General features: G+C 38.1%; 1 protein-coding gene across 2 annotated transcripts in view; it reads right to left on the bottom strand.

Moving 5' to 3' along the window:
• The window catches only part of GRID2 (glutamate ionotropic receptor delta type subunit 2), a 676,953-nt gene that overhangs the window by 283,315 nt on the left and 365,771 nt on the right, over nucleotides 1–27,867 (bottom strand). The gene's annotated exons all lie outside the window — the stretch shown is intronic.

Raw genomic sequence — 27,867 nt, 5'->3', positions numbered from 1 at the left:
TCTATACGCTTACTTTCCTCACCTCCTTAAGACACAAAGTTGACTGTGGAAAATATAACACCTTAAAACTAACTAATTTTTCTGTTACCTACAGTAGACACCCTTAAGTACAATGCCAGTGACATCCACATTAATAAAATAGTGTTTATCATGAACACTGTTGATGCAATCACTAAATATCAAAGAAATTCATAATTATTAGGTCTGTAATTCTGAAGCGTTACCCTGTGAATCAGAATCAAGTGGTTATACTGTGTTTCTAACAGGCTGGAGACCTTGAATGAAGAAATAATATGGACTTGTAGCACAATTCCCCAGAACACACTCAAGGCTAAATTTTGAAATACTCAATTTTTCACTGGCAAAGCTACACAAGCAGTTAACCTGCATTTACACATGTAAATGAGTAACGGGATGGCAAAAACCAACATGTGTTTACATATGAATATCTAATACTAAACTGTACAATTATTGCTTCTGCAGGACTGTTCTGCACACACAACAGGTGCAGGCCAAAACAAGAAACCCACATGTGAGAATATATTCACCTAAATATATAAAAACATATTTTAATGCCAGACCTGTTGTCTCACATCATATGGCTCTTACTCACAGTGAGTAATACTTTACTTTGCAAATGCACCTATTGATCTCAGTGGGAATATTTACAGTGCAAGGAATGGAGTTCCACATCAGGCCCATATAGAGATTGACTTTGACGCCAAAGGACAGCACCAGAGGTCATGAGTGCTGAGAACCAACTTCTCCTAAAGCCAGAGCATTATTTTCATTAAGAGACAGAGATCTGGAACATACAAAGGTGTTTTCCCAGGGCCTACTCATGCTGCTGCTGAGGTTTTGTTGCTCATGAGCCCATCTCAATTCCTTCATGCAGATAAATATGGGAGAGAGCGTTCCCACACAGAGCTTTCCAAGTCTTTTGGCTTAGGATAAAGTGATGCCTGTGTTACATGCTCTGAACACAGCTCAGCTTGTGGACTTTAGGTTAAAGGTAATATATTTTTGATAATTTCAAGTATCCTTCTTCAGGAAAGGATAAAATATGACTGATAATGTGACAAAAAAACTATTGGTATGTCGCACATTTCTAAAATTTGGAACATTTCAAAACAATCCCAATAACTATTCATCTTTTATGCTGCTTGCTGCAGTCCTTTATCATCACTTTCAACGAAGATAAAAGGCTTGTCAAGTTAAATTTTTAGGGAGATGTGAAATTTATTTCTTGATATAGTTTTCCTGTGCCAAGGACTGCAATATCCAGGTTGCATATCCCAGTGAGAATGCTATTGCTTGAGAAAAAACTATTTTATGTTGATATATTGCTAGATATTGACAGAATTGATATGAATAAAATAAATGTTAGATTTTTCAAAAGCCTAATTCAACAAAATATTAAGTTTTTTGCCTCTGATGTCACTTGTTCAGATAAAACATGTGGTAGTGACCCTCCAATATCTGAAACCTGACTTTTAAAAATATAGCTGAGTCAAAACGCATTCTAGAAATTGCTGGAAAATGCCTAAATTTCCAGGTACACTTTCAGACTCCCAATAACCGCTCCCTGTAATGCCATGAAGTGAGAGACATGCTTTTTATGAAAATGGTTATTGAAACACGAAGAGGAAGAAAACAGCATGGAACATTCAACTCCACAGGACCGAATCTTAACACTGGCAAACAAACTGAATGAAGGATGAAAATCTTCTCTCTTAACACTGCATCACATTTGTTACAACAGCCTCAGGACTGAAGTTGCCTGGGTGTCTCTTTCTTCCATGCTATGCTTATGAGAATTGTGTGTGCTGGATTGGGACTATATGCACTTAATTATGCTCAAACAGACCTTACTCCTGCACTCTCAGAGACAAGTGAATACACAGAGTATTCACTGGACAAGGGACAATATCTCAGAGGCAGCTTTTTCTAGAAAATCAGTGCCTGAATTGAGAGTTCACCTCTGAGTCAGACTGACTGGATTATTCTTTGAACAGAAATATAGTTTCTGCAGTATATCCACATATAAAGTAAAGCCCATGTAATATGTAAAAATATCATCTATGACATTCAAATATTTCTCAGCCAAGAAGAACTTTTGTTGTCTCCAGCAGAAGAGTTCATTGGTAAAAAGCACAAAACTGAGTTCTGCGTACTTTCTTAAGCCTTTTCCCCCTCTCAGTAACACCAGCTGTATTAAATCCTTTTCCTAGTGCTCCAAATCTTTCAAATGTATCTTACCAATGGACTAAAAGCTATAGCTCAAACATATTTGAGATCCTGGTTGCATTCTTTTCCTGAGCCTGAAACATCCAAGTATTGTTTTGCCCCATCTATGTTAAAAAACCTGCATGGGTGTGTGTGTGTATATATATATATACACACACACAGACACATTTGAATGCTATATTGGCATTCAAAACTCTCTTGCAATTTAACTTTCTACAACCTCCTTGGTTGGTTGTATTTCCAAGCTGGTATTTAGTCTACTGCCAATATGATCAAGGAATATTACTTTGCCATCAAATAGAGAAATAAAAATATTGCTGTGTCTATGAAGTCCCCAGTCATGCACTGTAGAAATGCCAAATTCAGATGGACCTGTACATAGCTCCACTGCAGACTTAACACAGGAAAAGCAGAAGTTCAGTAACAGTGTTTCTAAAATACTGATTCCAGCTATAAGCTACATTTAAACAGAAGTTGTCCAAATATTAGTACACCCTTATAACCACTATGAGGCAGATATTCTTAACAACTGCATCTTCACCAGCTAAAGGAATAAAACTGATCACATTATTTTAAGCATTGCATAGAGAGAATATCAAGAATATTAGTAAGATGACTTTAAATGATTCACCATTATATATATACATATATATAGCATGTATAGCACATTAGCACATGCTGGCATGCACTCAGCATTGTGTTTAACTCTCCAGCTTATCTTGGTCTTTTTTCAAAATGCAAAGTTTCTGTATTTCCAAGGCTGGTGGGCCAATCGCCAGTAACAAAAAAGCAATCTTTTAGAGTAAAATCTCTTGCTAGTTTGGCAGGCATCTAAAGAAAATAAAAAATGTAATTTTGTGGCTAGTGTGCTATTTTTTTTTAAATAAAGAGCACAACCAATTCAATTGGAAATAAATAATTTACATCTAGGCTATCAGCTTGTACAAGCATTTCCAGCAAAGCAGAATTTAACTGGCTATGGTAACAAATGTGTCCCTAAAATGAGTTCTCTCTAAAATGAAACAATGGTTGGTCCTTAAATAACTACTAGTTGCTGTAATGTAGAAAGAAATAAAAAAAAAATCTATAAATAAGAGCAAGTTAAAAACAGATGTATGAATAAATAAGAAGGACCAAAAAAAGGGACTACTAAGTTTTAACTATTGCTGTGAAAGAGAGAATTTTCTTTTTTATTTCTCCCATGTTCTTCTAATAGTAAATCACAACACATCACCCTCATCTACTGTGAGCTGATGAGCCAAACTGAAAAAATGTAGTGTAGGATCTCTAAAAACTTGGATAGCAGTCCAATTTTGCTCCCACTTAAACTGATGGTTAAACAAAGTCAGGCCAACTCTTAACACTATGTTTTTGAAAATGCTAAATGCTGTGCATAAATAGTGGGTAGGATCCCTTTAAATACTCAAACGTGTATTCTACGGTTCTTTTAATCTTCTGTAATTTAGAAACAACCAGGCTCCTTCCAGAAAAGTAGCAGTGTTTGAGGCGATGTTGAGTGAACAAAAATTAGATCTGAACTCTGTTCCCAGAATCATGGTCCCATGGGTCAGTTGCACACCTCAGCGTCATTCCCCTGGATGTCCTCTTCAAAGCTGACATCATTTCAATCTCAGTGCTCCTGGATGTTTTCCACATATTATCCATGTAGTCTAATGCCTCCAAGCTATTTATCTAAATGTGAATCTGGGGAAGAAAGCCTCTCTTGACTGATATCTCCAATTTAGGATGGAGACTATAAACAGTTTGTTACCTTGTGCATCTGTTCTATGTTTTGAGAATGCTCCAAGGACTTTGTCACCAGGAGAGCTCCATACAGTTGGGCCAAATTTTCTTTCCTTTGATTTCTGTTGAAGGTGAATACAGTCTTTCCACAGAAACATTTTTTATCTTACTTTCTTTTGGAGCCTGTACAATTCACCACCAGATGAATCACAGGTTCCCTGGAGGAATATTCAGATTTATTCTCCATTCCATCCAAATGGCCAGGAACATACAGTCTGGTCAGAGGGCAGGGGAAAAAAAAAATCTAATCTATAGGAGCCTCAGGTTTTCCCCATAGAGCAATAATGAAGAGAGTACTAATGTATGTATTAATGCATTCCAGAAAGTCATTGCCCCTATTTGTACTAATCCACATCCAAACCAGGATACACAGCTGATTCAAGGGTCAAAATACCTGAGACCCTATAAATGCATATTAGGCAGCTTCTATGTAGCTTTGGAAATATACGCTATTATTTAGTGTTCATTTTGAGAATATGCTGTGGCTGCTCCTCAAATCCTTTCTGAGCTTCAGGGTCCTGATGAAGATTGAGAGACCACAGCATGCAAATTCTCCGTTGCAAAGGGTAAGGAATAAGGTTAAAATCTGCATTTCTTTGACTGTGATGTTCTGCTCCCTCCCAAAATGCTTTTTTTTTTTTTTGGTCTTTGTCACCTTTAAATGCTCCCCAAACCACCCATGAGTACATTGCAGAAAGACAATGTATTCACAAGAAAACAGCCATGAAAAGTGACAAGAAGTTTAAACAGATAAACTACAGGTCTTTCTGTTTGGTGTTCATAATCTCAGATGCAAGAAGTAGAATGAAATGTGATTATGAGATCCATGATCAAGTGAGATTGGCCTCAAATTTCCAATAAATCTTTTTAGTCGCTTTTGGATGGCAATTCTGCTCTTGCAAATTATTTTTCCTTCACAACACAATGGTTCATCCCAGACTTAGAGCTGAATTATTTCTAGAAGAGTGACAGCACATTTTTAATATATCCTGAAAATTCTTCAGAAGGAAATGAGGATAAAGTGGGGGGAGGGGAAATTATTGACTGGATTTTAAAGAATATTCTCCTCTGCATTGCAGATAACAGAGTGTATCCTGTTCCTTTTTTAGATATGGTTATAGAATTCCACTTCATTTACATCTTCTCTGTAAACGTTAGTAAAAATTTCCCTCCTGCCACTACATTACACACAACTCGGACTAACAGTATTTTAAATTCACTTGTAATTAACCTTTAAGGGATTTTAGTTTGTCCTGACTGTAAAACAAACTTGTATTTGAGCCTTAGCAGCTGTGCTTTCTAAGCCTTGGGATTTCTTTGTTTGGGAAAAAAATAATCCAAACTTCTGATATCTAAAAACTATTACCAGAAAGTACATTTGCATCTCTGTTGCACAAAACAACACAACCACTTTTGGAACTTTTATTATTGAAAAGCATTTGAGAGCCTTTTCTGGGTCAGATATCTTCCTGTCTACAAGCTTTGCCAAATATGGTAGCATTAAATCCATCACATTAAAATGCATTAATTAATCTGAGCCTTGAAAAAATGAACTAGAAGTCTCCCAAGTTTGGAGGGAAGCAAGATTTATACAAGAAAGATATTTTGATGCCATGGCTTGCAGGATTCATTTAGAGGGCTTGAAAGAACCACAGTTTACAAAGGCCATCAAACAGAAAGAAGGCTCCACAAGTTCTCTTTTTGGACAAATGTCCTGATTTATTTACTTTTTTCTGCATGACAACCTTTAGCTCTTCCATTCAATTCTACAGAGGCACAAAGAGGATACCTGTCTTGCCAGGTTAGCACATCAGGCAGAGAAACAGCAGTACAACTTCCTATATTTCTTAAATGTGCTTTCAGTTTATTTTTCAAATCTGGTTTTTACCTGGCACACAACAGCTGTGCCCAGGCTTTGTCTCAGACAAATGATGGTTCCTGGCTGTTCAAGAAGCCTGAACTTTTTAAAAAAAATTTAGAATCACCCCACCATTTTAAAGAAGTTACACAGGCACAAATCTTCAGCTGAAGAGTGGCTTTATATGCCATGTCTGTTAGGATGTAAGCCTGAATATACTCCCCAAAATGCACAGGATGTTTTCAGGGTGCCTATGGTTGAGACATCAAAAGAGGCTGTAGTATTGATAGATCTGGAAAAAGGAGGCTGTGCCAGGCAGCACTGTTGTAGAAAGGTTTGAAAAGTGTACTAAGAGGTGAGAAGGGGCAGGGAAAGACGAAATTTAAAATCAATTAAGGCTAGGCAGTGACATTCACTGGAGAAAAGGCTAGATACACATCACAAAACTGACCTCTAGAGTCCTGGCATCTCAGCAGGGACGTCTGTCTACAAAGGTAATGCAGCCTATTGGAAAATAAGAAATGCAAGGAAACACAGGCATAGATTTCAAGAATGCCACCAAATATTCTCTTTAATTTGTGCTGAACTCCCACTGATATAAGCCAAATCTCACCTACTGTCACCATCCTTGCTCAAAGTGTTGCACAAGCAATTTCCATTCATCCCTTCAGCAAAATGAAAACTTTCCATTTCAAGTGCAATCGTTGGTAGATTCCATTTGATGACCTAATTTATGATGAAGGACATATTACCTCAGTATACAATGACAACTTCATCCCTTACTTTGTTCCTTCACCCTTGCACTGTTTCTGGATCTTTGATTTCCTTAACCAGCACAGTTTGAAGAATTACTAGGCAGCACATACTCTCCGATGCCCTTTCAATATCAAGCTTGCCTGCTGCAGATCAGACAATTGCTGCTTAGCAGCAATTATATGGAAACAAAAAGGCTGAGTCTTAAAGTAGCTTAATATAAAATTAAATATAATTTCACCAGAAGATAACATCCTGATAAAATCAGAAGGATTTACTCTAATTCTGTGTTCTCTGCAAATCTGTGTAGAAGTGCTGGGGGGAAAAAACCACCATCAACAAAACCTGTTAAAACCTTGATCAGCAGCATTTATCGCTTTTTGAACCTGCTCAAAATAAACTAGGGTAATTTTCCGGTTAAGAGGATAAAACACTGAACTTGATGACATTTGACAAAAATTACACTTTCCTTGCCCCCTATAAATCAGACTGTCTTGCACTTTTGCCTTCCATCCTTTCTATCTCAGGTCTAACTTTCTTTCCTATCTGATTCTTCCTGCCCTGAGCATTGAAGACCATTGGCTTTCATCCTCCCCTTGCCAGTTCCCCTCTCCTCAGAATCTGCCCCTGCCAGGCAAAATAACTTTTTCTTTTCCTCTTCACGTCACCTCATCCATCTCTTTGTTTTTAATTTTTATTTTTCCCCCACCTACTTCACCCCATTGCCTGCAATGCCCAGAAACAAAACCCAGAGGGCCTGACACTGGACTGTGAATCTGAAGATTGTTGCATGACTAATTTGAGATTAGTAGTCTGATTTCCCTCATGCTTTGGTGACTATATACTTTGTCACCTTTGTGGAGCACTTTTGCGTGATCTAAATGAAAGAGATTACACTTGTGTTCCCCACACCCATTTTTTCAAGGTTAGAAGGCCCATTTCTGAGAATAACTCCCATCACCAGAGTTCCTTTACATCTCCTCTCTTTTCTGAAATGCTTCATAGCCCCCCTTCTCTTGCCCAGACTATTAATATGGAGACAACAGGCTCTGCTGGAGAGATGCAGTGGGAAGCACAATACCACAGCCTAGTCCAGGGCAGACAAAAGAACACACAGCTGGTAGCATTAGTTTAATTGGAAGCCCTACAATGGGAAGAGCTGCCTGTGCTGCCCTGGATGAGCTTGGCATCCTTCCAAGCAAAGATATTACTGAGCAACACTGTTCAAAATAAGACCATCCCCTAAATGAAAAGAAATCTGTGAAAAGTAATCTGGGAGAGCTTTCTTTCCTGCAGTGCAAACAGCAAATATTCAGGGAATGTTCTGCTATGGGGACGGCTAAGCAACTTTTTCAGTCTTTTAACGTGCCATTGTAGACAGGGTATTTCCCAAGCCGAAAAAGGTATACATTTCCTTCTTAAAAGAAACCCTCCTAACAACAAAAATAAAATCAAACAAACAAACAAACAACAGCAAAAGAACAAGGAGCCAATTCTACCAGATAAGTGAATCAAACAGAGCAACTTAACGGCAGACAATACGAACGCCAGATCTTGCATTTGACACAAAAAAGGGAAACAGACTCTACATCAAGATAAAAAACTTTGTATGAGAACAAGCAGAAAGCAAGAGAGGTGGTACATCAGTTGCAAAAAAAATACATGGCTGTGAAAAAACTGAGAAGTCTGTAGGAGTTCAGAGCATCCGTTCCATTAGCAACTTAGCCACTCAAGAAAACCTCAGATGAGTCAAAACAACCATCACCATTATTATTTGCTAAGAATAGACATTCTGCTTGTTTCACTGACTGACACACAGAATAACAAGCATGATAAGAATAAAAAAATCAACTACCTTTAACTTTTATTTTTTATTTGCAGCTCTGAAAGTGCTTTGCAAAGATGCTCAACATCTTCATCTCTATTTCACAGAATAAAAAACCCCAGATGTGCCAAGAGGAGTTTCTTGCCCAAGGTCAAAAAGCAAGGCAAGAAAATTGTTTTCCGTGCCAAGCTCAAACAAGCAAAAAGGCTGAAAATAAAGTTATTTGTTGCAGCTTTTCATTGTTTGTTTTGTGCATTAGTGTGCCATTGAAAGTGTTTTATGTTCTGAGCCCAACGTAACAATGCTTTTTGAAAAATAAGATTTTGAAGGAAGGCAAGGCAGCCTACAAAACAGAATTAAGTGACAAAGACTTTCAGATCCATAGTGACCCCAAAGCAAGATCACTGTTGATTATGAGAAAATATTGAGACACGAGCATGTAGGTAATGGAGAGTAAATGTAGAAAAGGAAAGCAGAGCTGTAGGTGAAATACAAAGTATTGATGGATAACACAAAATGCCAGCAGACATGGAGAATGCATTATAAGCACAAGTATCCAATAAAGGAGTAAAGGAGTAAACATTTTGCAAGGAAAATTACAAATGAGTGTTCAACAGAAAGGAAATTGTAAGGTATTGAGGTAAGGGGGGACAGGATGAAACTATGCATGAAAAATTCAGCTCCCGGGCTCATGATCATGAGTTTTGGAAAAAGATATAAATACTCATATCAGAGGACTCCAGCATCTCTGCTCATATAACTTAAAAACACTCTCAGTATGGTTTCTTTCATACCTGATGTGCAGTGCAATTGGTTCTAGCAACACCAGATAAGCCAGAAAGTCACTAACAACTACGTAAGACCTAGAAATCCAGAACAACACATTGACAAAGAGCTGAGGGTGCAATGCTGACATTGTGAAGATAAGAATTCAGAAATGTTAAAGCAGTACTAGTGAAAGGCATGGGAACAGCAAAAAAAGGAACACAGGACTTTCCAAGCAACCACAACAAAGGACTATAATGAGGGATGACATCAGCTTTGAGGTAATAGAGAAGGATGTTAAATGTTAGTAAGTGATGAGACAGTAAGATGTGCAGTTGGGGAGTAATAAATCCATTTAGATATCGAGGAGGAGGATGCAGGTTGCTGCTGTGTGGGAGTAATGGAGGAGAGCAGAAGACAGAGCAAGGGGGACAGGGAAAGTGATACTGTACTGTATCTGCTGAAGCGCAAATAGCCAATGCATTGACAGACATGTCAGCCAAAAGGGCACTGGGGAAAAAATCAACTTGGTGCATGTTACAGACAAAGCAGCAGCTGGGCTTGGCAGCAGCTTCAGCATGTGAAGAGAAGGAGAGAGAAGACAAAATGTGCCTAAGTCTGAGAGTCTATTTTTGCCCTCTTACTCCAGGAATAATAATGGTGCAGTGTTCCTTTAGTGCCAGTTGCAACCTTTTACTGAGATTGCTTTGACTGTAATGGCTGCAAGAGATGCCAGAAAAAGAAGGTAATGAAGCTTTTTTTTTCTCTTGACTTTTTCCAATGTCACAGAAAAAGAAATTTGCATAACTCCAAAATGGAAAATATACATTTTCAATAAGGACCATTTGAGTAACACTAAACAATTAACCCTAATTGAAACCAGCTGTTGTTCTAAACTATTCACACCATGGTAAAACAGGATTGAAATTAAATTTAAAACCCACCTCTGACACTGGAGAGACATGTCCAACAAAAACATGCTCAATGAACTATTAGAAATCAATTGACACAAATCCTATTTGGAATCAGAGGCAAATCTTTTCTTTGCTTTTAAGGAAGCATTTTAAAATTGTATCTCTCCCTGACAAACACAAAACCATACAGAAAGTGAAAAAAAATTGGTCTCAGCTTCTAAAGCTGGAGCAGAAGTTGTTTTGCCAGGCTATACAGCACAAGACAGCAGTGCCACGTGCAGGAGCACCATGTGGAGTGAAGCAGTAGGACTGCTGAGTCTGCTCACTAGCTTTTCCCTGAAATGGAAATTACCATTTTCTTCCTAAATCTCTTAAAATCTTTTAATTGCTATTGGATCTAAGCACCGGCGCTTACTGTGTTGCTTCAGATACCAGCAAGTCTATTTTTCCACTGAAGACTGCTCCTGTGGTGCAGCACTTCACGTATTTACTGACATGTTTTTTTTCTCCAGCTCTTTCATGCTGCCACAATAATTCCTCAAAACAAGAGTATTGACTCCACTGCAGGATTCTGTCTTTACTTGTTTTGCATTGGTATTACCTCTCAAGTAGCAACAGACTTGGTCTGTCACTACCGGATATGAAAGAGGGGAGCCGGACTTACTGTGTATATCAAGAGCTCCTAGTTGTGGATTGCACATAGTGTCATTCCCTTTGACTTGTTTTTTCCGTGCATTTAGCTGGCATAGCTTGCATGGATGACCAGAAACTGGCAATAAACCAGAGTGCCACATAACACCTTCTGATCTGCAGCACTACAGGTATAGTTTGTGGGAAAACATGTAGGCAAAATGAAAGAACTGACATAAAAAGTACTCTTTTAATTCCAGCATGTCCAATACATCATAAAAACAAGGAAGTACGGTTATTTACCTTTTACCACAAGATCTGAAGGACATAACAGACTAAGCAACACATCTGAAGAACTGGAGTTACAAAACCCTCTTATTCTGCCTAGTAAAACTCTGGTCCCTACACAAGGGAAGTGGCACTCCAAATGCCTCTTTGATGTGTCAATCCTGTGCGCGCAACAGAAAAACCACAGAAGTTTCAGAAAGGCTTCCTTAGGACTGAGGAGGGCAGGATTTTCTTAAGTCACATAAGCACTGCGAAGGATGTTGTAGCAATGCCTACATGGTCTTTGTGCCATTGGCCTGGCCAAAGCACAGACACTGCCTACCTTTCCCACTGCCTCCCATTAGTGTGTTGCAAGAGCCGTTCCACAGGAAAAGATAAAGGAGGTCAGTTTTCAGAAATTTCATTACAGATGACTAGCTGTCAAGAGTAAATAAATTCAAAAGTCATTTTAACACATGAGTTTGCATAATTCTAATACATTATTCTTTTGTCTGTAAGTCAATTTCTGCAGAACTTGGATAAAACTGGAGGCTTAAGCTTAGCAAATAGCCCTGTTCTCAATTTACAAGTTTTGAAAGGTGTGAAGTTTTGTGACTTCCAAAAGTTATGCCTGATTTTCACTTAGGAATTAGTGAGGAGGGAGCCAAGCACATTCTTTCATTTCTGGAGTTTTATACAGTCAATTATCTTACTTTGTGAGCAGGGGAATTTTAGACTGTTATATACTAAAGTACTGTTAGTTAGCCAGTATTTTTCTTTCATTCTCTCCCCCTTGCTGCTTTTGATAACAGCTTATTTTTTAATTGCAATGCAGTGAATACACTGAAGATTTTATTTTTCCTAGCAGTTGGATGCATGCATTTTCTTATTTGGTCTGTCAGCAGCACCCATACACACAAATAAGTATGTATAACAGAAAATATGACATGACTGGCTCCAACTTCTCATGCACAAAAATATTCTGTGACAAGATGCATGGACCAAACGCAAAACCAAGAGAAAAACACATCCTTCAACCTGAATAACATAGTCTCTATCATTTATGAAAGCTGCCTGCGCTTCTAAGTCTTTAAGACATCCAACCACAAAAAAAGTCTAAGGTCAGTGCTTTGTAAAGCTTCAAGAAACACAGACAAATATTTAGCATTAGTGCAAGGGATGACCAAAAATCCAGTGACTTTATCCCCATAATAGAAAATTAAAGACTTTCTTTAGCCTTAAGTTGACATATGAATTAATGCAGCTTTCATTCCTTGTTATTTAGTAGGAAGGCAGATGAGCAATGTCAAATACTATGGAATAAGGTGATTTGCACACATATGAGGATTTTCAAAATACCACACCTCCCAAAGTAAGCAACAAAAGGTGATACAGAGCAGGAAGGGGGAAAAGGAAATCCTCTTATTCTCAGTATCACAGTCATTTCTAGAGACAAAACTAATCATTGTTAAAATCCAGGGATGTCAAATAAAGAATGGCTAAAAGTAAGCCTTGTATCTTCATGCATCTCTTAGGTCTGCAAACACCAGAAACTAGCATAGTATTTAAAACACTTCAAAAAACCGACAAACCCACAACCAACAAACAAAATGAAAACAAAGACACAACCCAGCCCTATTCTCAAACTATCTATTTATCTATTTGAAAAATAAGGACAGCCCTGGAAACACATGAAAAGTCCTATTCAAAGTGATTTTCTCAAAAGCTTCTTCCAGCGAGTAACGCTTTTTCCTATCGGCTCAATTTTTTCTTCTACTGCTTTTTGCCAATTGCCACTTAAAGTATCCAAAGAACTGAGGTTTTTCTGGCAGGCTAAATTGTGATTACAATTCCTTTTAAATGCCTTGGGTATGCCTTCCAGGACTGGCATGACCAATATCCCTTCCCTACTCCTTCTTGAAAGGTCTCGCTTCTCCAACAAATCCTTCTTCTTCAAAGGAGAGGCAGGTATAGAGCCTTGAACAGACCTATATGACATGCTTACCTCCTACCCATAGGCACCCACCCTCTCCAGTGGAACAAAGTTTCAGCCACAGTTTCACCATGGAACTCATGTTTACCACATTCTTGATGCTTCCCATAAAGACAATTACCTATACCCATATTCCCCTGCCTACACTGTGATTTTGAGTAAAGTCCTCTAGATCAACTTCCATGCAAGAGCCTGGCAGATCAGTTCCTTTTCATTTCCATGTACACATTCCTGGGAAGGTCTCCAAGTCTACCACCAAAAGGCAGATTTGAAGATTTCACTGGAGAAGGACAATGAAATGTACCATAAAAGGTCTTTGAGGTGGCAGGAGGTTTCAGGGGGCTGCAGTCCTCAAGCCATCCTCTTCTGTCACCTGTTCTAGAATCCAATCCAGTTGTTTGTCAAAAACAGCCAACAAGCATGTTTTGCAGACCACAGTTGTACCACTGAGGTACAATTCCCAGTCTAACACATGCCACTGCTTTGTAATCACACACTGAGGTGTTGCTGTTTCACGTGTTTCCATCAGCTAAAGGACAGCTTTCTCCATGTGCTAATCTTTTCTCTGTACCTGGGAGTATAACAGAAGTAGAAACTCCTCTGGCTGCAGAATACATAAACTGCCCACTGCCTTGGGTTCCTGTCTTTGCTGCTAATAGGAGCTGGCACAGGCTCATGGATTCACACTTGCATACCCTGCTGCAGAGCTAGGAACTACTCTCCTTTCACAAAGGAAGACTACAGCACATAATGCTGTTTTGGTGGACTGATACCATTGTTTCATTTTTAATAGATACTCCTGCAAAGGGAATTGTTACCAGCACTCATGTTATGAAAGATAGATTAGACAAAACAATACATTTTATAGAACACTGGTCACATGCAGAATGATAAAATTAGTAGGGCAACTGTTTTAAAACACAGGCTGCGACCATTTTCCCTCAGCTGAAGTAAGGAGGATTAGCGATTCTGCAAATCAGAAACTACTACTTCAAACAAAGGGATTTTCAAACAGCTTGTCCCTATGTTGTTTGGTAAGCCTGGACAAACTAGACCTGGGAAAATTTCACATAAAGACTGACAGCATGGCCCTGAGGAAGCAGACAGCTGTGGAGGAGCAGGAGGAACTGCTGGCTGGCAAAGATCATCTTTTGTTTGTCTTTGCCATTAGTAACAAAAAGCCATTTTTCTGTACACATTCATTTTAAACCCCAGCCAAGGGCCACTCCAGCTTTCTGGATTTCATTGTTTTCACCATACAACTTTCAAATCCAGTTCCACTTGGTTTTCCAAGGTGGTATGACAGTAATGGGTCCCTGCAAGATACACTATAAATTGTCAGAATTTAAACAAACTAGAGAATAGCTTGTATAAATTGAACTAATCTAGAATATACCCACAGCAGTCTAAATTACAGGGAACAAAAATTCAACCAGACCAATGCAGGCACCCTGTGGTTAGATGTTTACTTAGTATTCCCCAATTTTCTCTGTACTATAATATTAAAAGAAGGAGAGTTTGAGCTCATAACTATTGTATTATTAATTTGACCATTTCTGGTCAATCAATACAGATGTGTTTAAAGCTACATAACAGAATATGGAATTGAAAGTAAAGCCTTGATTACATTTTTTTGGTCTGCCCATCATTATCACTAGAGTTGTTCCAGGCAGGATGGGTAAAACCCTAAGAATAGACAGGCTGCTGTAGGATTTTAACCGTCATGTTATACAGTATTTTAAAAGACTTAAGGCAGGACTTCTACATAACTCTTACCAGTAGTTGTCTCTGCCAACAAAGGTCACCAGCTTTTCATCCAGAGGGCTGCTGATATCTTCAAATTCGTGAATTAAATTGCTTCACCTCTATCTGGACCCATAAATGTTTCTCTTTAGCACAGTGGTAGAGCAAATGGGTAAAGTGCTGTGCCTTCATGTGATAAGCCCTTGCAACAAAAGCAGATACTTAATGAGGGCCTGTTCCAGGCAGTACTGGGAAAACTTTTTCTTTAATTATTAAAACAGTTTTTGTGACCCTATTTACTTGGAGAGACTTACCACTTGAAATCCCTACACACATAATCAACACATAGCAATTAAAGCTATTGTTCAGGACATAGAGGATTTGAACCCCGTTTTCTTCTTTATTTAACAACACCACCTCATGTGACCCTGGCCCAGGGACTCTGTAACTACTCAGAGAGGATTATTCTGGGTAGCAAAGCCCCAGTCTGCCTCTCTGACCACTTCACTTTGCATAGGCTGCTCAAACACATAATGGAACAGGGGTTGTAACCCAGGGGTCCAGCAGCCTGCTCTTCTCCCATCAGACACTTTGTCCCTCTGATTATAAGAGATATAAGTTGAAATCCTCTGAGGCAGAAAAGAATTTGTGCCTCCTATATCCTGACTGTGTGCACAAATCACTGAGCTATCATGGAAAAGAAGAAAATACCCTCCTTTAGAAATTCTGCATATCTAGACTCTCATCTTTCTTGCTACTTCTTACAACAACTTCAGACAAACAATTATGCTTTGAATACAGCAGATACCTCTGGTCTACTTGAAATTTTTTTCCTATTTCATTCTTTTAATATCTTCTTTTCAGCAACCCATGAAGTCTAATTGCACACAGGCATGAAATCCCACATTATGCAGGCAGTCTTTAGTAAACTGCTGAGAAGATCTGTGGAACACATAACCAGCAAGCATCTTGAAGGACAGGAAGCACAAGTGTGTCTCTCTGAAATCCATGCTCAAAACCCAACAGATAGAGATTCTTCAAATCCAGCAGTATAGAGATACCTATGGTGATACTTTACATAGATTTTGAAGGACATATGTGTGTTATTCAATTTATTTAGTTTAGGGTAGTAACAATATAAAATCAAAGCAAACACACAACAGGATTAGATGTTTAAACAGTATTTGGTCATCTTCTAGATTGCCAGAGAGAGTACATTGATGAGGAGTTGTCTAAGAGGTCTCACTTTATGTTATACAAATTAAAATCAACCCAAAAAAAACCCTCAAAAGTCAACTCAAATAAAAACCTGCCAGGCAACAGGAAATGCAAACAAGACAATAAAATGTCTAAACATAAGAAAAAAATGCAACCCAAACCTCAACAAAAAATGCCCCACCCCCAAAAGAACCACCACAACAACCAAAACAAACACCACCCACCCAACCAATACTTTAAGGATTATATCTCAAAATAAAACACTTCAAAGATTTTCTTCCCACACCCAAAAAACCTCTTAAAGAAACTAGGCACACTTCATGCCACACTAATTAGGAAAAAAAAAGTATATATATGAAAAGCCTCACTTTAGGTAGTTACAGGAATCTATTCCATACTTCCTCTAAATCTGCTATGCTTTTATCCTTTGCTGAACTGAAATTTCTTGGCTTCTGCATTTTATGAGATGGACATGCTTTTAAGCAGGGACCACAGCTGAGCACACACAGCTTTATTAATGAGACAGTGATAACAGATACTGAACTTAGAGTTGCATGGGAGAAAATTTACCTCACCTACATTTTTGAGATTTCAGTAATTTCTATTGTTTTGCCACTAAACAACACCAATACAGCTAAAAGATTTGCTGTCAAAAACATTAAAAACACAAAAAAAACCCCTTCAAATCTTCTCTATATTTACTGAAAGAGTGCAGGAGAGCAAGAAAAAAGCTAAAATGATCAGTAAGTATGTATTTTTCTAGACTGAAGATGCTGCAATAATGAAAGACTGAACCAGGGTCATCCTGCAATAAGCTAGAAAAAATATTCATGGCACTCATCTAAGATGAGGGGAAATAAAAAATATCCCTGAAAATATAAACAGAAAAACCAAATATTTTAAATCATTTCAACATGTTAGCCTGCCAGGCTGCTTTGGGGCAAAAAGAATCCATTGTGGGCCTGCATAAGTATTTTTAAATAAGCTCTGCTGGAGCACCCACAATAGCTCAGTTTTTACATACAATGTAAAACCAGTGTGATTTCCATTGGCAATAATTAATTTCTTCTAAGTGGATAAACTGGGGCAATTTCAAAGCTAGCATAAGCAAATGGAACTGCACACTGCTATGGAACTGTTAAAAAAAAAAAATCCACTGTGCTTTCACTTGCCTTCTTTTTCCTTGGTACCATTTTTCCTGGGGGAAAGCTGCCTTATCCAATTACACTAACTAGGATGATAAGAGAACTAGTAAACCTACCTGTTCTGTATCAACTGGGATATACTGCTCAGTACTTTGAGGTTAAGTAAAACACTGTGTAACATCAGGAGAATCATATTCGATTGCTGGAGGTAAAACTGCTTCTAATCCTAACAGAGAGGCTTCATCACTCCTGGTTATCCCTCAGGAAGCAGGGGATAATAACATCAAGGTTGCTTTCCTCCTCACTTACTACACTCAGGCTGTTTCAGGTTCTTGAGTCATTGAAAAAGATCTAGCCCTTCAGATCATGCTTAAACTGTCACATTTAATTACAACTTTCTTGTCACCCCACTTCTTTGTCATCCTTCCCTCATCAAAAGCAAGCCTAGACATCAAACCTCAGAACAGCACCTTTTTTCCCTGCTTCCAAAACAAACCCTGGCACAAGGAATATTTTTACTTCTAAGTGGTTTGGGCATGTCCCTAGTGTAAATGCATTTACTAAAAAAATCTTACAAAAAAGAATCAGAAATCCATCTTGATTTTTATTATTTTATAATGATTTCTTAAATGTCTGCAAGGTACTGGCACACTTACTGCTTCATAACATCTCTATCAAGAACTTATAAAGGGAATGTTTGTTAAAAACCCACACATCTAAACAACTTCAGCAAGTCGAGAGAAACAGAGATAAGAAAAAAGTGGAGCACGGAAGAAAATGTTAATTTATTTTTTTCCCCCACTCCCTTTGGCATTTGTTGAGAGGCTTTAGAGTAATCAATATTTTCAAGTTTATAAGGAAAGCAAGCAGGGGGCCCCAAATTTCATGGCCTTTACAGAAGCAGACTTCCTGTTAGCTCCACTAAGGAAATGTCAGATCATGATGACAGCCCACATCAGCAGCTACCCGAGAGCCATCACGTTGACTAAATAGCCTGGAACAGGGGATCTGTGCGAATCATCAGCTGCAAAGTGCTAAGAAGCTGTCAAAAAAACAACCCCAAACCCAAAACACATACACAAGACACTGTGTTGTTTTAGCCAGAAGTGAACAGAGAAATAGGTCTTCTAGTTATAAATTATTTTTGGTACCACAGAGAAGTGATGTGCCAAGGCCTTCTCTCTAGATAACATCCCCCTGCAGAGCAGACAGAGGCAGTGACTGCTCTTGCTCGCTCACTGGCTGTGAGGTAGCTGGCCATGATGTGCCAAATCTGACTTCAGGAGCAAAGTCTTCCCTGAAGGAAACAGTGACTGATGTTTGACCACAAGCACCATAGTAACCTTCTCATAGAGAAAGATAAGGGCAGAAATATTGCATCCCTTTAAAAAAAAAATAAATCAGAAAGCTGCATTGATTTTTAGCTTAAAAGAGGGGGAAAAACAAACTGAGAACAAAATTCATGTAAATGCTTATTAGCTACAAATGTTCTATTAGATCATCTGGGCAAAACCCACAAAACAGCAACTCGCAAGAATGGTAGTTGGCCTGAGTGCAGGCCAACCAATCCATTATAATTTAAGTGCAAGCTGCTCTGGTAGAGGCATTAGTTTCCTACTACATCACATTTGCCAACTTGGTGCAGGGGGGACTGTTGGAACCAGAGATCTCCAGGACTGAGGCTTGCCAATGACCTGCAGATATCAGGGAGAACCTTGTTCACCGTATGCAATGATTTGTCAAATTGTGCCACTTTTACAGCACATGAGAAATGTTCACTCCTCAGAACAAGTGATTTCCTAGGAGAAGGGGTATCTAGATTATATATTCTCATAACATCTAGGCTATAAGAAATGAAATTTAAAAACATGCTGTCAAGCCAAGACATACTAACTCTCATGAAAATGCATTTCTCAGACAGCCCACCACACCCACCAAGATGTGAGAAAATGTAATAGATTACTTGCCAGAATGACAGACAAGTATTTTTCTTTTAAAAACAGATTTGGGGTTAGGGGGAGGGATTTGGGTGGGGGAGGGGAGTTAAGAGGAATATAACCAAGTAAACATGCATATTATTGAAAAAATTCACGAAAATCAAAGTGCAGAAGGAACCATCCCCATGCCCAGAAGAAGATGGCAGTATATCCTGCATTCATTAACAGCCAGCTTATGGCTTGCCAACTACCTGAATTTTTTCCAAATGCTTTAGCTAGCTGAAATTTGACTGCAGTCCATTTTGGCCACAAATTTAAAAATATGTCCTTCCGTTCATGTATATTGCAATAATTTTGTAAGTGCTAGAGTGAGGCATTACAATTACAACATGCATTCCTCAAGCATTTATGTGCTCTATTTGGTTATTTTTATCACATTCATGCATGCAAGTGTACATCTCAAATAATTCAGCCCACATCAATTTCAATTCATTTAAAGCACAGAAAACCTTTGTTCGCTCCAGAAATTAGTACACTAAGAGATTCCTTATCCAGCAATGGGAAACATTTATTGAAATGCCTTATTTTTAAGGCAATCTGTGTTTTTTCTTTAGCTTAACTGGTAGACACAGCATCACAGAATGGGTCAGGTTGGAAGGCATCACAGTGTGTCATCTGGTCCAAACTCCCTGCTCAAGCAGGGTCACCCTGCACAGAGCACATGGCACAGGATTGCATCCAGACGGTTCTTGAATATGTCCAGGGAGGGAGAATCCATAGCTTCTCTGGGCAATCTGTTCCACTGCTCAGTCACTATTTACCACAGCTCAGTGGCAGTAAACATTCATGTTCATCATGTGTATTGTAACAAATCTCACTTAAACTGAATTCTGACATTTTCTACTAGAAATTCTCAGTTCACCACAGATCTCTTCCACACCAATAATGAGTTTCAGCAGTGAAAAATTATATTCTCTACAGTTTTTTCTCACTCATCTTCTCAATATCTATTTTCTTCAGTATTTCCTGCTGAGCACCCTTTTAAAGTTTAAATCATCTTTTGACAAAATAGACAGCCAAGTGTTTCAATTAAAAAAAAAAAATGAAATCTTCCAGGATCAAACCCCCAAATACTATTAGAGAAGGGAGAGAGACATTAAACAGGTGGTATGTCTCATCAACAAATCAAGTTGTATTAGCTTAAAGGCTTGGGCAGTTAATGTTAAAGACAGAGGCCAAGGCCGATTCAATCCATAAACAATTTTTAACAGGAAGTTTTTCTGGAACTGAGCCATCCTCTTGACACCTCAGCCTTTCCTTGTCAGAGAAATGCTCCAGTCCCCTCATCATCTTTGTTGTCCTTTGCTGGATCCACTCCAGGGGCTCCATGTACCAGAACTTCCAAATATCTTTTAACCATGATCACGCCATCAAACAGCCACAACTCTCCTCACCCCCGTGAACTTACCCACAGCCATCTCTTCCTTTGAACAGACAGTGCTTACCAAACACAGAGCAGGCTGGAAATACACAAGAGACTGTAAGCAGCATCCACAGTCAAGTGTCTCTCAACTTGGGGCACAGTATGGGTACAAAGTCCCAAATTTCCCTTCTTCTGTGTGGATATTCACAGGCTGCCTCTCTGCATAATCAACCATTTCTCCACAGCTATTTGATTCAGGAGAACTGTCCCACTTTGTTGGCCTCACTTCAGTGAGATCCATGGCACTTGTGGCTATCAAAGTGGCTGCAATCTGGAAGTATTTGCTTAGAGAGACTCAACAGACAAAAGCAGATAGAAATTGGACAAAGCAGATGTTTAGAGCCACATTTCTAGTTTTGGGTGTGACAAACCCTGTAACACTTCAGCAATAACAAATATATTATCTAGCTGTATTATTTTATGTTGCAATGTTTTGAAATTGTTTAACTTGGTGTCATTAATGATATATAAACAGATCAATTTTCCTGAAAAATGCAGCACTTAGAAAAAGATTAAGGTACATAGAGAAAACTTATTCTACTGAAGGCAATGGCTCTCTCCTTCTTTTATAAATCCTATTCTTATCAACAGTCTCCCTCTTTTTTTGTTTGATTACTGTCAGACTCTATTTCTAAAGTCTTATTTTAGTAGAAGGAATGTAAAAAAAAATCATGGTTACTTATTCCAAAGTATATCTGAAATGCCAGATTCTGTATTTCAGTGGCATCAGAAATTTGACTTAGTTGCCCACCAATTACTAAGGGTGGAAGAGGAGACTTTCATAAACTACCACTGTTTCTGAATTGCAGTGGTGGCATTTTCCTCCTCACATGGGTGTAATAAATGCAGTATACACTTGACATGTGTTATATAGAAGTTTGTGATTATTGATAAAAACAATATGGAACATAATAAAACACAGGATGACAGCCATGATCAGAGCAGCCTTATGAAATGTCAAGGCAGGTCTGAAAAGCCCAAGATCACAGAATCAAAGACTCAGGCTGGGAAAGACCTCCAAGATCATTAAGGCCAGGCTTTGACTGATCACCACCTTGTCAGCCAGGCCATGTCACTGAGTGCCACATCCAGCTATTTCTTGAACCGTGCCAGGAATGGTGACTCCTGATGTCTTCACATAATGCAAAGCTTTCACTTAAATACAGTTTTAGATTGAATTCTTCATACTGAAGAACAGTGTCCTTCCCTATAATGAAAAATCTATTTTTTACATGGTATAAAGCTATGAAATATGAGAAGTTCACAGGGATGTTAGTAATCCTTCCAATACTTCTTGAAACAGTAATTCACCTATTTAATAAAAATTTCTAAAATTTTGCCATCATTTTCCATCTCTGTTTCCTTCCCTCCTCCTTCTACTTTTTTAATTAAAGCTTCTAAGGAACACTTATTGAAAGGTCTTTTATCCTCTCATTGCTTTTTTAATTCTTTACCTCAGTCCTTTTATATTCCTCCTTAATCATGAATGCAAATAAAATTCAAAGTGTAATCAGCAGCTGCCTAAGGAGAGCACAGAGCTCAGTTGCCATGGGAACAGCCAAGTCAGTCCTTGACCAGTGGAGGAATCACACCTACCTTTCTGCCTCATTCCTTGTGCCATCCCTCGCCCCTTTTGGTTTCCAACCACACTTGCTTCCCTGGAACGTGCAATATCTGACAACAAATATTCTCCTTTGTTCTAATGACAAACAATCACCAAGGCAAAGTTCTCTTACATGCAAAACCAGCCAGCAGCACTGGTTTGAGCACTGGTCCCCCACCCTTGGCATCATCCTAGGGCTCACGACTCCTTTTCTACCCTGACCTGATTTGCCAAAGTACATCATCAATTACATTAACAGCTCCCATCACTTCAGGTGCAGCAAGCAGCTAGTGATGCTGCCAAAGTAACAGAGCACTTGATTTTAGTCCAATTATTAACAGGACATGAAACTAGACTGACAATCCTGCAACATTATAAGGCAAAGGTTTCCAGTTTGAGAGAGGTGCTTCCAACTACAGGACACCTCAGCACCTAGACCTTCTACATAGAGACTATTCCTTACCAAAGAGCTCTCCAGTGGTGCTGGATCACTACAAGAAAAGTAGTGATTATATTTCCTATATGATTTTGAGGACAGCTCTTCTAACATCCCGCACTTCCCACTGCTCACTGCTTTGCTGAGGTTCTTGCCATACTTTGACACTTTGTAAATGTAAATAGCTCAGCCAAGTGTTTCCAACAGAGGGAGAAAAATGTCACTGGATTGTTACTGAAAATCTCCAGACAAGGTTGGTTAAGATCCACTTCAGATAAAGTGCAAATATCTGAAGTGGAAGGATCTGGTAATGATGGCCAGTTTTTTCTTATTTCTACATTCTTCATCACAGCTGGAGCTTTTGCCCAGCATTTGATAAATGTATGACTCTTGTTTTTTGGCAAGAGCTCTGGAACTCAACGAATTGCAAATATGCTTGAGACATCCAGCACTAATTAAACTTTTCAATAAATAAATGGGAAAGCCTTTAATCTTATAAACTCAGAGAGAATCCTCAGGGGACAGCTGGTGTCACAACTGGATATTTGTAGCACATAGATATTTCAACTCAGACACACATATATAGATATATACATATATTCAAGAAAGCAAGTGAAAACAAAACAAATAGAAAAGTAGTAATTGCCTTTTGTAACCTTTTATCTAGAAACTACACTAAATGGGCAAAGTCTAAAATTTCCTCCTTACTTAAGACTTGGTTAATTGCACTTTTACCCCTTGGTACTTGTGCCAAGGCACAATGTGCCTTCATTAAATGCAATAATAAAATATCCCAATTAGGCCAAAGCCACTTCCATTCAGTCTCATTATGCCAAATCAGTCTCACCAGAGATGTCCCAATTCCAGTCAGTCTGTTCTAATGAAACAAAAGAAAATCACACAGGATGCCTCCACATACCTTTAGGAGAAGGCAAATCTGAAATGCACCACGTTCCCTTGCTGAGTGAATTTCATTCTGGGACATTCCCAATTATATCCCTGGAAACAGAGAGAACCAACGTGCTCCTTCTTCTTAAACTGAGGCCTGGCAATTAATTGTACATGAGTCCCTTCCAATAATATCTTTATTTCTCTTTCAATCATTTGAAAGCTAAGTAAAAAGAGAGCACACATTTGCAAGGAAGACAAAAAGGAAAGTCCTCGAACATGCTTTCTATCACTTATTTAATTAACTGTGCCGCATTAGAAAGGCCCTTCTGTATAAGCAAACCTTGACAGACACGAAAGTGTTTGTGAAACATTGGCTACATAAGGCCAATGAAGCAGAACATAGATTTGTGTTGTGGTTATAGGCAGTAGTTTTTCTAGCCATTGTGAATTCAGTTTGTCTTTTGAAACCTCCATCACAGCAAGAAGGCTACAGAAGTTTATTTTGAATGTTTATCCTATATTCTGCAAAGAAGACAACAGGAAAATTTTAACTGGAAGAACCTAATCAAAATAGGAGATAAATGAAAGATAAAAAGGTAGAAAAAAAGAAAATCGATCTGTGAAGAAATTGCTCTGACACCCTAGTAGAATGACACTTGTTTTGGCACAGTGTCTTCCTGGCTTTATGCCAGATGCTTACTCCAAATAAAAATATCATGTATTGGTATAAGACTTCATGTAAATGTGAGCAACACATTCCAATATAATCTAGCAGATTCATTTAACATTGCAATCTTTTGTGGGCAGCCGTTGTCTTGATTAAGCAAGATACATAGTAATAAAAATCTAAAGAAAGTCAAGGGGAATGAGAGCAAAAAAAACAATTGGGGGGAAAAAGGAATAAATAGGAATTATATACAGAGTATAACTTCATTCTTAAATTCTCTGATTAGGTATGATCCTCCAATAAAGGAAGCACAGAATATCATTAAAGGATACCTTGATGTGGTCAGGTTTCCTGTTTTCTGGCAGAGTGGTGGCAAAGGGAAAAAAGGTGAAATATACTGAAAAACACATTTCATCTTCCAGTTTTTATTTAAAAACCGTAATGCATCAACCTCTCTATACATATCTATTTTGTTCAGACAGGGTAAAGCCGTAAAGTCCAAACTATATTAACATTTTCCAAAAAAAAACCAGCAAATCCACCTATCTCAGGACAACTGGTAATCACGAAATAAATGAGGTCACTCTGCCCTTCTCTTACAGCCTATGATTCTTTTATATCTAGAACATTAACCATGATAAAACATGATGTCTGCACATACAATTATGCCAACACTGCCTCTGGAGGGCCTATGAGGTTTTTTTTCCTCTTACTATTTACTATGCTGTGCATTTATAATTCATGTCCTTTAATTACACTAATATATTTTAACTGAAGGTTGTTATTGTTGCTCTTTTTTATGTTAAACTCTTACTCCTATTTAATGCATTATTCCAAACCCAAACCCAGATGCTCTTGTCTGTCTCCTAGGTATCAAATTTTAAATCAGGTTTGCTTGCAGTCATTCCAAGCCTCTTTTAGCACTGTACATTCCATGCTCTTGTGAGCACGACACGTAGTGAACATCCAGCTCTTGCCATGCCTTTTACCATCCTGATGCTGAACATTCCCTAAAACCAGCCTTGTGGGAGCACCCTGAAGTTTCCTACATTACAAGGAAACTCATGAGAAGCACACCACACAATGCCTGCTGGGAAGCACCTGCAGCTCCATTTGCATGACAAAACCCAGCAACTGACTCTTTGTACACACTACCTAGAAATGAAACCCTCTGCAGTGGGTTGAATCCCAATCCCAGTGGTCTGAGTCAAAGACAATCTCTTGGGTTGTTTCTTGGTTTGACATTGGATGTTTTCATTTGAAGGACTGATTTGGTCTTCCTCCAGAAGACGAACTCCCATGTCTGTTATCTACTGGATGGAACTAATAAAAAGTACAGTTCCATGTGTAGAATATTAACCCTCTTTTTATTGTCTACTTGCACACGACAGATGTGAAAGTTGCATTGTTCAGCTCCCTTTAGTATTTTCATGAGTTCTGAAAACTCAAAATATACTGCTTTCAGAATATGCCTCTGTTTTTAATTTCTACTAGGGCTATGCTATGGCACATGACTCCTAGAAATATCTCCAAACCATAGAATGTGTCTCAAAGTAAGCCACAAACACAAAATTAATGATTTGCTTTCTGTGCATTGGGATGGCTATGAGGCGAATCTAGAAAAAATATCCTATGATTTTTTTTTTAAATTTATTTTAGGGTAACTGCACTGTGCCCTTTGAAGGTAGCTTCAGCTCAGTTAAATCTCACAAATGTTTATTGCCATTTTGTTTTTAAGAGAACCCTCTGCTTTACCCCATAAAATCTGAGCAGAAAAATCCTCCATCTTGCATGAGAATGTGAGGCAGGCTGTAAAGAATAAACTGTTCAAAATGAAGTCAGAATGCAATAATGACACACTTGCCTGAGTAACATATCAAGTTACCTCACCCTTGTTATACCCCTTCAATTTTAACTTCTGAAACAATTTTGCTTTCCCTGCCAGTACCAAAATAAGCCAGTTATTCTTTTACTCTAATAGCCTTCAATTTGTCTCTTGAAATAAAATGTCACCTTAAAAGCAAAGATCAGTTTGATGAAAAATTATGTTGTTCTATTTTTCATTTCTGATCAAGCATGTCTCTTCAATGTCAACATGAAATTATCTTCATCCTCCAGGAGTAATCCGCAATGAATGAATTGTTTAAAAAATAATGTATCTATTGTTCTGACTGTGAAAAGGAGGATGGTACAGTATTCAATTTTGACTGCATAAGAGTAGTGTTGCAAGGTACTGCAATATTTTACTTAATAAATACTTGGGATATTGCTTCAGGTACCAAAAACCTGATTGCAAGGTCAAATTGAAAAAAGCCCAAACAAACATGCAAACCAGAAACAAAAACTCACACTCCAAACACTCAACTTCAAATCTGCATTTGGCAACTACTTAACTGACTGATTCACAAAAAATTACACCTTTCATGTCTCTCTTATGGCTGAAAGCTGCTTCAGTGTCAGACATCATTTCCCTTTTCTCCTTCCCCAGAATTAAATGGGATGAAAATATATTGCACTCTCTGTGACTAAGAGAGCTCATAATAAACACAAGCCATAACAATGTTAGAATGCCTAGTAAAGCAGTATAGGGCTTCATTGCAATTTCTGGGAGTTCAGAGCTACAATAAGTACAGCCAATTGCAATGTAATCAGCCTAAGTAATTCCAGTTTAAGAAGTCTAGTTCATTTAAATTAAATTTTTTCTTGTTGCTTTTTAAAGTCAGAGTTGGAATTATTTGATATAAAAGTAGAGTCAGGGAACACATCAGTATCCTAAGTTAAGTTTTGAGCATTTAAATGGCTTTTATATACTCCACCATTATTGCCAGCATGTTTCATCTTGGGTTGTGGTACCTTAGAATTGAAAGCTCAAGTCTATGTGGGGGAAAACTAAAGCAATTTATCTGTATCTAGTTTAATGTGCCTATAAAAACTGCTAATATTTTTCCATAGTGGTTGCCTTTCTAGGTTTCTTTTTTATATGCCTCACCTGTTCTCTTTAATAGCAAAGTTAGTTTGTTATTCAGGAAGCAATGCCTGAACATGAAATATTACAAATCAGATTATTTTTAATGTAGATAAAAGTGTGGCACAGTAAAATAAAAAATAAGTTGTAGTACCTCCAATGAAAGAAATTTATGACTCAAAACCATTCTTTGCAGATAAAGCTTCATTACAGCTGTTCTTGCTTTGTTTTAACCAGAAATTAAAGCAGTATTTAAGCAATAAAAGTTTCATTACAAGTTAAAGTTAGGAAAGAACAAACCCCTAATGACAAATGAAACACATCCAGTGAATATGCATTCTCTTTCACTATCAGAGACATTTTAATTTTCATCCCATTAGTAAATTTTATTTTGCTTTAAAGATTTCTTGATGCATCTCCATTTCCCAAAAAAGCCATATTCCAGAATATGCAACTTCATAATTATGTTAATGGCTATTTCCACAGAAGGCAGGAATTTTGCATCTCTCCACTTAACATGGAAGCATAGAAGTTACCAGGAACATACATAAAATAAATATTTTGTATAAGAAATTAGGATACACCAAAACAATCAAAGGACATAGAAGTGATATGAACTGCCACAGTGCCAGGGCCACTAACCAAACTGCAGAAAACAAAAGTAATTGTTTCACACCATGATGTAGAAAGAAATAATTTCTGGTTTAAGGGAAAGAACTGGACG

The sequence above is a fragment of the Pyrgilauda ruficollis genome, unplaced genomic scaffold (genome assembly GCF_017590135.1).
Source record: "Pyrgilauda ruficollis isolate IOZ18807 unplaced genomic scaffold, ASM1759013v1 scaffold65, whole genome shotgun sequence".
NCBI classification, from domain to species: domain Eukaryota; kingdom Metazoa; phylum Chordata; class Aves; order Passeriformes; family Passeridae; genus Pyrgilauda; species Pyrgilauda ruficollis.
Note: the sequence above shows the minus strand (reverse complement) of the source record. Positions and strands in the feature narration are given on the sequence as shown.